This window comes from Larus michahellis, chromosome 2, assembly GCF_964199755.1.
Source record: "Larus michahellis chromosome 2, bLarMic1.1, whole genome shotgun sequence".
Lineage (NCBI taxonomy): Eukaryota > Metazoa > Chordata > Aves > Charadriiformes > Laridae > Larus > Larus michahellis.
The window spans coordinates 56,281,937-56,295,162 of NC_133897.1; the positions used below are offsets into that span (position 1 = coordinate 56,281,937).

Below are 13,226 nucleotides of genomic sequence, written 5' to 3' on the forward strand. Positions count from 1 at the left end.
GATATAAAATACAGATGTATTTATTTACTACTCCTAGTTATGTTGATTGCTTCTCAGAAAGTGGTTGCTGCTGAACAGAACTGAAGCAAGTATAGCAAGAGAAGTATTAGTTAGTATCTTACAACAGAATTGTACAGCTTTAATGGAAGAGAATGGTATGGAAGTGGTTGTCCACTGTGGAAGTGATAAAGGTGTGAGCAAAGTAAAGCTTTAGCTCTTTCTATTTGTTTGTTTGTTCATTTATTTATTTCTTATGTAAATCGTAGGAAAAGTTTTCCTCAAACGGACTGGTATTTTTTTTAAATGAATGCTCTGCACTGCACCCTAAGTATTTTTTAGTTACTAAACTCTGGTGGTTGCTGATTACCAGATGAATTGTTTGAAGCACCAAATCCTACAGGTTGGGAAACAGAGAAAAGAAAGAGACAGCGCATGTGTTGAACAAACTCCCTTACAAACCACATGCATAGTACTCTCACCTGTTGGAGCAGCTACTTGCCTTTACCTTGTGCATGTTTTAAAGTTTAATGTCAACAGACCTCTCTTATCATAGTTGTAAATGGTTTTCACTTTAATGTTTAAAATAATGTCTCTCTCATACCATTAAGCTGCACCGAAGAACCTGTCATTCATAAATCATAGATGAAAAGGACACACTAATGCACAAATTTTGCTTGTTTAAAATTTGAGAGTGCATGTAAAGTAGGGAACTGGAGATTAAAAAAATAATGCAGGAACAGGAGTGGGTAAAAGCAGATAAAACAAAGTGAAGGGGAAGTGGCTTTTTAGTGTAGGTGGATGATGAAATCTTAATGAAGAAACAGGCATTATAAAAATGCACCTCCAGGTGCTCTAGGTTATAGTTGTTGGGTATGTAGTATTATAAATAAACATAAACTCATGCAGTTCTTACGTCATTTATTCACCCCGTGTTGCAAAGCTGGAGGGTAGAGATTAAGCCAGACAACCTTTGCTCTTTAGTGTAGCCATGGGTGTCTAATTGCTAGCTAAAAGGTGTAACTCTGCTGCCAAATAAATTTTGCAAGCAATGACCTTACCAGATGAAAAGGTTTCCTCAATAATCTTTACTGGTAGACAGAAGCATGGGATCAAATAGGGACTTGCTGGAGCATCAGGTGCAGTTCCCTGTCTATGGATGCAGTCACACCTTCCATAAAATAACTGAAAGGAGCAGAACCCACGAGTTCACTTAGTTGCAGTACTGTTTCTCGTTTCCTTTAGCCTTCCCTCCCGATCCCCTAGGCAAGTGCCACTGCCCTCATTATTTGGAAGTGGAACTGATACACAAGGAAATTAAGTGACTTGGTCAAGATAGCTCTTAAAAGCCCTGAATCACAGTTGTATGCTTCTGTTGCTTCCTATATAGCCCACTCCCCAATGCACGCGTGAATGGAGGCAGAAGTCAGGTAAGAGTGCTGTGTTTCTGGAGAACATCTTTAGCTGTGTGGTATCATCAGTTCCATTGAACCTTGTCAACTTCTGGTTCCTGTTTTTTGTGGTTATTTGAAAGATAATCATAGAATGTGTGTTTTGTTTTGTATCCAGCACTTCTATAGGTATACTCATAGAAGCCCATGCCTCAATGCAGTTTTGGTAATTTCTGCCCTTTGGGTGAAATCAGACCATATTCATCAACTTCCATCTCTCTTAAAACCTCACTATGGCATGGTCAACCTAGATGACCGGGGGACATGTTTTGATGCTATTTTTCTAACCTGTCTTATTACCTCTGTTGTTGTCATGTCTGCTGTCCTTGAATTTCCAGTGCAGTCAAGCACAGATGTCCACAGCTCCTCTGAGCTGGGTCTTTTCCTGTCTTCTTTTTCTTTTCTTATTAGTAAACTTCAAAACCTCTTCATGACAAACTACCCAGCTAGGTAAATCAGAAGACACCCTGAAGACTTTTTGAATAATGTATGAATTCAGAAAAGTTCTGATCTAACCGAGTACTTGAATTCATACTAAATGCTGATCAAGGGAGTAATCCCCCCATGTTTTATGTGATCCACATATACATTTAACTGATTTTCTTCTCAGGGACTTTCAGGGCTGAGTCAGGGCGATGAGACCTCAGCGTGACTGGATAAAATAATGAAAACCCTTGCTTGTGGAAAGAGAAAAGAGCATTCAGTGATAGGAATCATAGAGGACATATGTTAAGTATTTAAAATGAGAAACAAGAGTTTCTTTAAAAATTCAAGACGTTGGTAAAATGGAGCGATTAATGATATGGCAATTACTCATGCAGTATACCTTATTCAGTGAAATTACCTGTTCTTCAGTTGTCAGTTACTTATAAATAAGTTGTTTTTTTTTCAAATGTATTTGTGTTAAATTGTTCAGTTGCTATACGGTCCTGATCCACCACTAAGTCAATAAGAATTTTGTTGCTGTAAGAGAAAAGAGGTTTAGACTAAGCCACTTTCAAAACTACTTTTCCTGGTACATACTTGATTACTTTCTGTTCGTTACACTATGTCATTTGCCATACACACCGCTATACCATATCTGTTCCCTCAGCAAATAAGTCCAATGTGTGTGAACAGAAGGAAGGAAGGTGAATGTGTAAATTCTTGCTGTGAAGCTTACAGAAATATATTTTCCCTGGCTCCTGTTAAGCAAATTTCATATGCGCAAGTAATATGCAAAGAATACAATTTACTGAGATGCCAGAGGGCTGGTGGCAGAATAGAGCCATCTGCTTTAGTGTAGACAGAAATCCCCGAGCATAACACAGATTCACCTATGGAACTTTGGCTTTCCACCAACAGTTCTTTGAAGAAAACAATAAAATCAACCATAGGTTTTTACTGTAATCTACTAAAAGCACTGAAGATGAGTTTAAAAACCGTTCAAAAAAGCTGTTGTCTCAAGAAATTTACACACCTGTTTTCCCCTCACATTTTCTTAGAATTACAGCTGGAACACAGCTGTGTTTTCCTAACCAACAAAAATTTTACAGGTGTCACGATTGCAAGGTAGAGGTTGTGAGAAGGCAAAAAGTGAGGCAGGTACCCTACAAGGCAATGTGTTGCCTGTCTGTTACTTCTAGTCCATTGCTTCTTGGCCTGTCCTTATTCACTTAATGCAGAAAACACTCAGCTTTCCTGTTATCATCCAAACTGGTGTTCATCAATATTCCGCTTTCCGTCTTTGGGAAACTTTTCTCTGGCTGAACAGATTCAGTTTCTGCATCTCCTTTGCCAGGTCAGATTTCTCTACGTTTTGGGGTGTGTGTGCTTTTTTTTTTTAATATTAGTTATTCTTCTCAAGAGACTCTCCAAGGGACTAGTATTGCTTAATCTCAGAGTATTCAGCAATGCCTGGGAGCTGATACGCATGGAAAGACATTTTCTTCTTAAGCCCATCTGATTTTTATGTCTCAATGTAATATTTTTGTATATCTGACCAGAAAGAGAACTTTTTGGGGGGCTGAGTTTGTTCTTTCTTGTTTTCTTAATATATATTTTTAGCCGTGTTGATTTCATGTTAAAATCACTGAGAAATGGGAAAGTATTCCAATGCTAAAGAGTCACTAAGGGCTGTTCTCTCATTTTGTTCACTTTTCCATGACAGCCAAAGCAGTTTTAGATAAAATTTAATGCACTTTAGCTATCTGTTTAGTGTAGTACACATGTTCAAAATGAGAAGAAACTATCGCGGTGTCTCACTGCGAGACATCTCACTGCTGGCCACTCGCGCACCATGGATAACAATTTGGTAGTCTCTCTGCAAAGGGTTGGCCCAAATATATAACATCACATAGCAATGGCACAACAGTGTTTTACATATCTCCACCAATATGGAGCTTGAATGACACTTGAACCTTGAAAAAAATCAACAAGTTGGAGATTCTAGCCTCATGGCACTGAAACTTTATGCATTATATTTCCACTACACATCGCACTGTTCCTAAAGTGGATGTCAATAATTTATTTCCAAGCCAGAGTTTCGCGGTCTTGAGTTCTGAAAGAAATGAGAACAAACCATCTCCCCAAATCATTAGTGAAAGGCTTCAGTGCTGAAAGGAATCCTTGCATGGCTGAAAATGTGAAATCATTAAATTACATTATTTAAACAGCAGCAGGTCATATTTTAGCTGCAATACAATGGAAGGGGAAATGTATTAAACACCTTGAGCTAGGAGACAGCCATTAAAATGCACTGATATGGTTAACAATAGACATAGATGAGGGTAAAAAAAATTTAAAAAGGTTTTTTTTTGATGTATAGATCAGTCAAAATGAATGTTGGGTAAAGACAATGGTAGCAAAAAAGGAAAAAAGTATTGTTTACATTTATTAGATCTTGTTTCATCTGAACATAGATTTGTATCGTTAATTGGGCAACAGATAAAGTAAACATGCTCTGTCTGCATTCCCCCATGTACACACACCTTAAAAATCAGAAATCAGAGCGAGATGAAAAACAAAAAAGAGACAGAAAAGAAGTAAACTACAAACCTCGATTGCTTACTGATCTAGAGTCCAAATTCCAGTTTTTTAGAACATTTTCCCCTTTTAACTAAAGTGATGCAGTCCCTATTCATTTGTATTCCCCTTCAAGTAACATGAAATAGCTTTCAGAGTCTACAGAAAGGCAGTGTTTCACTTATGTATTTTAATGAGCACCAATGTCAGTAATAATCAAAATGATGTTTCACTTAGAGGAATAGTTTATTCCCAGGTACTTCTGCAGTGTACTAACATAACCAGAACAAGAATGACAAGAACCAAGAAAAGGAGCTGCACTCGCTAGCAATTTCTGTGAAGCCCTCAAACCAAATATACCTCCTCTGTCACTGTATAAATGGTGCATATAATGCAGTCGTCGTGAAGGGCTCACTTACACGAAGAAGGGGGTTGCCACCCCCTAAGATTTACCTCCCTACCTTAGTACATGGAAAGAAATAGGAGAAATTTGTGCATCCTTAAGCACAATGTGCTGTGCATGGAGTGTCTATGGATTAGCAGCCACTAGAGCAGGTCTCCTCAGGCTAACAGCTGTATCCCATCCAAACAGTGTTGTAGGGGAACTGAAGTAATAGGCAGAGATCCCTAAAGATAGAGTAGGTAGAAGGTTTCGTGTCTCCATCTGGTCTCCCAGGAAGCGTACTGTTTGGGAGGCCTAACATTTGCGTTTGGAAGAAAGGGCAAAAACTGCTTTTCTGAAGGTAGAAGGTTCTTTTTAGGCTGTTTTTTTGTTTGCTTGTTTGTTTTTGTGTGCTTTTTCCCCACTATACATGCCTTCTCCTGTGGGAATGCTGCGGCCCGTGTTAATTGCTCATCTTGTTCAGTGGCAAGTTGCCACCTTCACAGAGAGAATGTGAAAGGTTCAGGGCTTTATTAGTTACTAGTTGTTTATTGATCACTCCCAGTGTGTTAGCTATTTGTTGTTTGGATTTTCTGCCCCACAAGTTAAAGGCCTACTGTCAGAGACATTAAAATGCAATAGTCTTAATGCTTGTGTGCTCTGCTGTTGACTTCCACCCAAAATAGACCCCAGACATGCCTATTTTTTCACTACTGATGGTTATGGAACGACATCAGTGAGGAGTAATGATGTGATGTAGATCAAATTAATTCTAAAATCAAAGTGTTCACACCTACTTAAACTTTGTGGGCCAAATTTTGGCGGAGTCTAAGTTTCCAGACTCATATACCAAGGAGCAGATGGAAAAGACAGAAGTAGTCTGCTCCTCTCAAAAGTTTCCTCCAAAACCATATTGGTTAACTACTCTCTAGCAGACATGACGACTAGGCTAGGAGCTGTGGCGTGACTGGTATGCAAGACCTGGGCATTTCTGGGAATGTACCCCTTTATTCAGCCCTGACTCAGACTGATACTGCTCCTGGCAGAAATATTCTGTGGCAGGATTATAAATGAAATTTCTGTCAACCAGAACATGGATGCATTTTAATGCTGCTTTTAAAGTATATCTTTGTACCTGTTTCCAGGAGCCTTTAATCTTCTTCTTGAATTTAGACCGTGACAATTTAAATTAATGTAGAGAAAACTCATTCCAATAATGTTAAGCACTTAACTTACTGTAATCTTACAAAAGCCAAGAAATTTCAAATGCAAGTGAAAATCCTAGCTAGTGTTTGTCACTCTGTTCCTCACCTCTGCATTGTAGCATACATGCTACATGCACTGGTAGATCACATGCAAATAGGTAGGTACATCTAGATCACATGCAAATAGATAGGTACATCTATATGGTATATGCATATATGACTCATATGCTGATCCAAGACTCCTTACTGCAATAGAGTGAGCTATAGAGGGTTTACCAGGATGGATTTGCAGTCTTCACTCTTAATTTCCTTGCCTTAGTGGATTTAAGTCAGACGTTTATAGTCTTTGTGGTTTAATTTCCTTTGTTTTTCCATGGTGTTTGTATTAATAAAATCCCAATGATTCATATTTTAAAAACTCCCTGGACACAAACTTGTGTTCCTGATAGACCAGTGAGATTCTAATCAAGCACATATATATTTAGGGACTCATAAAAACAACAAAGTCTTTATTGACCAACTGGGTTTATGGGCATTTTTACTAGTGTGAATTTGGAATGTATGGAACATACAAGTTAACCATCTGGGAGCCAATTTTTTGTGATGAATTTCTTTAAAGTCTTTGTGGTTCTGTACCACAGAAGCACACACATCCTCTTTTTTTGTAGACTTTTTATTCTTTTTTTGATGTCATGGAAAGTTCTGAAGATATCTTATGACTTTCTTACTAAAATGTTGAGGTTTACGCATCTTGAAACATTTTACAGCATTTTTTTTCCCTTTTTATGAGAAAAAAGATCAGTCTGCCACTGAGATTGCTCTAGAAATGGGAACAGGACCTGTCTGGTGATATCAGCAAGGATGAAAGTGAAACTCCTTGAGTTTTCTCATCCCCAGACCTTTATGCGATTTTGTGTCCTTTGGGTAGAATTCCGCACTCATGGAGATCTTCGAGCTTCGGTCTCATTTTGCTACCAATCCCTGAAGCTGCTTTCATTTCTTGAACGTTTTGTCTTCACAAGGCTGTTGCTCTGACAGATGTTACAGACAGCACAGTTGTGGGACCTTTGTTGTGCTCTGCGCTCCACCCCAGATGGCCCATGGGATCTCTTCCCACCTGTGAATGAATGTGCAGATTGTTGGTGCTATGATTCTCTCCAAAGTGGCTTAAATCACCACTGTTAGATGCCTTGAGCTCCTCAGACACAACTAGATCTTTGCTAAATGTCCTAAATTCTTAAGTTTTCTCCTGGCTCATAGACCTAAAAGAGGCTAGTCTCTTTTTCGGTAGCTGAAATAATAAGGTGTATTTTCATTATTTGGGACCTACGGTGACCTTTTCCAGCCCATAGAATGATTGGAAGTTTCCACCAAGGTTAGGAAGATCCATCCCAATATGGATTCTTAGACTATAGCCTACTATAGGATTTTTTGCTTATTTATTTTAACATGAATATTGCTTTTAAACTTAATCAACTGTAGATTTGACGTATCTTACAGACTATTCTCTGACCTGGTTGTGTTTTGTTATGATAAACTATGCAATGTTAAAAAGAAATCTTCAGCATAGAGACAAGTTTCTCATCTAATTTCCATGATTAATTCTATTCAAGTCAATTCTGATGCTTTGGATTCACGTAATCTGGTCCTTGGGTATCTCTCGCTTTCTGTTTCTCAGATCCCATTTCAGTCTCTTGTCCCTTTACTCATCCAGTACTGTTTTTTCTGCCCATCCTTTAATTTCAGCTTGTTTTTTTAAAAGTTATTAACAATCCAAATATTCCTGAATGTATTTTGTACTGTGAAGCTGATTTCCCATTACATCAGCAATAATAAATGAAGCAGAGGTAAACGTCTGGAGGTGATAAACCTGTTGTAATTTTCCAAGTACATTGGGCCTCTGTATTTTAGAAGATGCAGTTGGAACAGGACATGAATCCTGTCTAAAAAGCAAGGAAATTATAGTAGTACATTTTCAGGAAATTCACTTATTGGCAACCTGAAAGTTGTTTCTTTTATTTTGTTTCTTTTTAAAAGGATAAAACCTCTCGAGAACAAATTTTGTTCATGTTCTCTGAAAACAGTAAGTCTAGCAATCTGAACAGAGCAATCACTTTCAGATTCTCTCTTTGAGATTTTAGCTTTTCCTTTCCCAAATTAGTGCTTGTGAACTGTAAAGGAAGACCCTGTTCCCTTCCCAGCACTGTAGCATCTTTAAAAAAATATTCAATCCCAGCTTTTTTTCCCCCCATTCATTTTACTAGTAACAAAATCAGTTCTTTAAATCTTTGGTTTTCTCTGCTTTAGCAGAAGTGGTTGTTCAAAGTTACATCTTAGGAAATGACATTTATCTAATACAAGCACCTCGGCCAGTTGCAACCAAAATTAAAAACATATACTATTTCTTCCATTTGTCAGAAGAATATCATTGGTTGTAAGTGTAAGACTTATCAAGTGTATCTTTATGCATTTATGTTCCCATGAGTGCCATTATTTTAAAATTTCTTAGTGGTGTTTATATATATTCAACGTTTGACATCAGATAATTTGAGTTTGCTATGTTTGTGAGATAACTCACAAGGGAGAAAGTTGTATTAAATAAATAATAGAGATAAATTTTATACTTCCATATATTTCAAAGCTAATGCAGCTAACTTGCAGTGGAATGGTAACATGAAGACACAGTGCTATAATATGATTGATTTGTTTTGACAGCAGCCAAATAATTGAGAGTGAAAGGTGTCAGCACAGATGAAATATTGTATAAGCCACATTCAGAAGGCAACCCCAGCAGCAATAGCAACTGGAGTTTTATTTCCTTTGATATCGCACTGTTACTCACTTCCAGTTTATTATAAAATCGTGAAAGGTACGCAACTTTCCATATGATGGAGGCTTTTTATGGAGGGGTTAGAAACAGAAGTTTGTCAGGTACTTGAACAATAGATACTGACAATGGGATTTATGATGGATACAATATACAAGGGTAAATTATCTTAATCTTTCCCCCTGGTTTTCTCTCTTCTTTTAATCCCTTTTTACAGGCTACTGCTTATCTGGCATCTTACCTCTAGCTTGGAGGGTAAGTGACTCCCTCCAGAGCAACCATCAGTGTCAGTCTATGGATTGCCTGGCAGGGGATTGATGCAAAAGCAGTGCTGCTATTACCCTCCCCAGCAGTGAGACTTGGTTTTAGTTCACCTCTTCTGCACAGCAAACTGTACCCATTCTGGCTAACTGAGACACAGGGTAAGGCTTGTGTGTTTGCATCATGGCATCCTACTGCACTGCAAGGAATACAAAGAACTATAGCATCTTTTGAGCCTAGGAGAGTGTAAGTGCGCAAATAACCTAGTACAGAAGGCGCCCAAATAGACCAGCTGAAATAATGCCTAAAAGCAAAAGGATTTGAAAATCACTATTGGTCTTCCTTAAAAGCACAAAAAAAAACAAGAGAAGAGGGGCGTGCCTGTGAAAACACAAGCTTCCTTTGTCCTGCAGCCCCATTGACTTAGTGGAGCAAGACTCCAAGGTATGGTTTGAATTGAAATGTATATGTCCCTCCATTCATTTCAGAAATGCTCCATTAAGAAGACACAAGTCGATGTACATGACAAGGGTTCTCAGTAATGAGCTCTTGCTCATGCAAAACAAAACAAACTATGACAACCATCATGTTAACAAGATCAGGAACCCTTGTGGCTTTGTAGTGTAACATCTAATCTATATCTATACCTATACCTATACAAATATAATTATCTTTCTTGGAGAAAAATAAATAACAGAATGGGATGAGATTTCCAATACAGCGCAACATATACAGTAACATTGCACTTGCATTCTCTTTGTCTCCTGATCGGATCATTTCATAAATGATGTGGTGATTAGAAACCAGGGCTGAGAAACCTAAACTTACTAGTGTTATTTAGGGAAAAGTTTTCGTTGAAGTGGTGTAGGAAGGCCAGGAGGTGAGCCATTGTTCATGAAATAAATCTTACTGTATAGCAGGCTGCATCTACTGAAGTATTTTGGTTCAGAGAAGTAGAGCAAACTTGAAATGAATCCCTCTGGTTTCACCATTTGTCTCATGTTAGTTTGATGTGAGTAGACCAGGTTTCTTTTGGAGGAAACTAAACTAGAAGCTCCACTCCAGGTGCAAACATTCCAGAGCCAAGTGGAGACACAAAGGCCCAAACCAATGGTTGGCCCTTTGGACAGCTTCAAGACCCATACGTTCAGTGCAAGAAACCAGAGTAATTACAGTCCAAAGTAAAACCCCTGAACAGCAAGTAGAGGAAAAGAAAAGGACTCGGAGCCAACTATGATCCTCTCATACTGCAGCAGATCATTGCTAATGTTAATATGGCCTTAAACCTGTATTTTCTGCTTCAGGAAGATGTGTCTGGTGACTGGTGTACATGCAATGAAAACAGATCCTACGTTGCTTGTTAATTCAAAGCAATGTTATTGAGGTAGATGTTTCTGTTAGAGCACCAAGTGTCCAGGTTGCAGGGTTGTGCGGCTTATGTAATAAATAAGTCTTTGCCATCAGTACCTGCAGAATTAAATTTAACTTGGCAGCTTTGCTTTTAGCCACCAGCAGCTATAATGATCTGTTTAGTAATTGTCGGCAAAATGCTGAAAATGAAATGCGTGAATGTTGTGTCTATATAAATCTATTGATAGGCACTGAAATGGGCACGTAGACATCTAAATCTGAAGTTCTGATATGTATTTTCTAGTGTCTAATTCAGAGTGGAAACACAGGCTTTCCAAGCATTATGTTTTCTGTACAAGAAGTACAGTCTCCTCATCAAGAAGTACTCAGAATTCGTGAAAACATGGGTGGTTGAAAAGACTCTCAGGGGAGTGCATAGTTTTCATGAGAAGTTTTTGCTTTTCTTTTCTTTCCAATATGCCTTCAGATATTTTCTTTTTTACATCCCTACTAGTACCTATGAGCATTTACATGTACTTTTATTGCCTCTTTTGAGCTTCAGCTAGACCCTCATCCAGGAGCCTTTAGCCAGTAGGCTGTGGAATATAAACTCCTTCTGAGAAGAATTTCACAAAGTCAATATAAAGAGATAGAGGATCCAGTTAATGGAGGGACACTCAAGTGCCTACTGTGCTTTCTGGCCACCATAATTGGGATTCCTCTTTGGTTCCTCACCTCTTGATTGTTAGAGGCATTTGCCAACGCGTTGCTGACTGAACAAAATATGAAAGGAAAAATGGAAAGACAAGTGAGGTAAAACCCAAAAAGCACAGCCTTCTGGCCCTTAGATGGCTAAGCAAATGGAAAAGAGACAAAAAGTAAGCTAGTTATCCAGTTGAACCAACTCATAGGGATCTTCCACATTGAGTATTTTTGTGGGCCTTTACAGATTGGTCAGATAACTCAACCAATTACTTCTTTATTTAGCTCAAGACAAAGTACTTAGCTTTAAAATCTTGTTAGAGGACCAGACAGGTTGTCTTCATAGCAATCCCTACAATAAAGATTCTGGTGACTATTAATAGATGTGTTTTTGGAGACTTCACTGTTGTGAATAGCTTTCTTCTTAGATGATGGGTTTTCTCTAAATCAGGAAGCAAAGAAAACATTTTTCCCCACACCTCTTCATATCTGAAGTCATTCTCCATCACTGTTATAAGTGGTCAGCTCTAAGTGGTGATTGTGATATGCCAGCACAGAGCCAAATCTGGAGGCCCTCAACTCTCAGTTTTAGTGAGGCAGATTCACGTTAGATGTGATGCTTGAGGCCCTGTTGACATTTGGGAGTTTGGGTTTTAAAAAATCCTATGTGAAGACCCTCAAGGTTTGGCTGACTATAACCTGCAAATGGTTTGGCAAGACCCTATTTACAGAGACTGTTCAAGAGCCTTTCCCTTCCCCCATTTCAGTGGTCAGCACTGACACATTGCATTATGAGAAAGAGCCCCACTTAACGCAGAACTCCTTTCAATTGTCATGAGCACTCAGCCTTATTTAAACTGACACCCTCTCCATCACCCCCAAGCTAGAATCCCAATGTCAGAGTGCTTCAAGAACTTGGGATTCAAAGCTGTACTGTCTTGCTAAGAGCTGTGATAGAGTGGTGCAAAACAGCACGGAAGTGAACTTCAGAGATGGAAGGACAATCCTAAAGGTGGAGGGAGACACGGTGAATATGGATATGCCGGGTAAGCAGAGGAAAACAGAGCGAAGGCAAGGCCTGCATGTGGATTCAGATCAGGAAAGAGGCTTGGAGGACCCACGCGTCTCTCTTCCCTTGCACTTAATCAGTTCATTATACTTCGGTGATCTGGGGTCATGCCATTAGAAAGGGTAACAATTCCTTTGTGTTCCAAAAGAAGATACAACTCTTCCTTCTCCCACCACACCAGGTTGCTCTGTGGGAGTATTTGTCCTTCGAGGTTTGGTGCTGAGGTTCTCAATTACCAAAAACACATGAAACCAATCTGACATTAAATAGCAAGGAAATTCCTGGTTTGAGGAAATGTAGTCTGCCTATAAAAACAGTTAAATGACAACATGATCACTCCTGCCCCTTACTGCTTCAGCAAATGCTTATTTAGTGGTATTTAAGTGGTCCTGTTTATATGAAAAAGGGTCATTTTAATGATCCAGTGTTTACTAGTGGGGAAACTAAGGCACAGAGTAGTGAAGTGACTGCCCTGTGTTTCTCAGCAGGACAATAGCAAGACCAGACATAGAAACCATGTTTCCCAAGTACAGTCTGCCAAATACATGTTTACAAATTTGTAGGGGGAGAGTGTTATGTTTAAATTAACGTAAGAAAAGAACATTGCAGAGAATACTATTTCAGGATATTTTCTGGGCATTCCTATAAAACATTTTTCATAGATGATTTTAAAGGCTGAATCCTGCTTGGCTCACAGGCATATCCCATTGGTTTTAGGGTGGTTGCTTCCCTAAGTACAGATAGCAATATTCAGTCATATATTTTAGCCCAAACAAAGGTTCTGTTACAATATGAGAAAAAGAATTGTTCAAATAAAGCACAGCCAATGGCTGAACTGTGAATGGTTTTCCTCCTTTTCTTCCTTTTCTGTCTTCTTTCCCCTAGAGAGGTACATGATTGCAGAAGGGGTTTGGGATTAAGTAATCATGTCTGCTTTCTGCAAATCTAAAGCAGTTTATATTTCTGCCTGAATTTTTGG

At 38.7% G+C, this 13,226-nt stretch overlaps 1 protein-coding gene across 2 annotated transcripts in view; it reads left to right on the forward strand.

Moving 5' to 3' along the window:
* The window catches only part of POU6F2 (POU class 6 homeobox 2), a 315,292-nt gene that overhangs the window by 135,964 nt on the left and 166,102 nt on the right, over positions 1 to 13,226 (forward strand). The window lies entirely within an intron of this gene.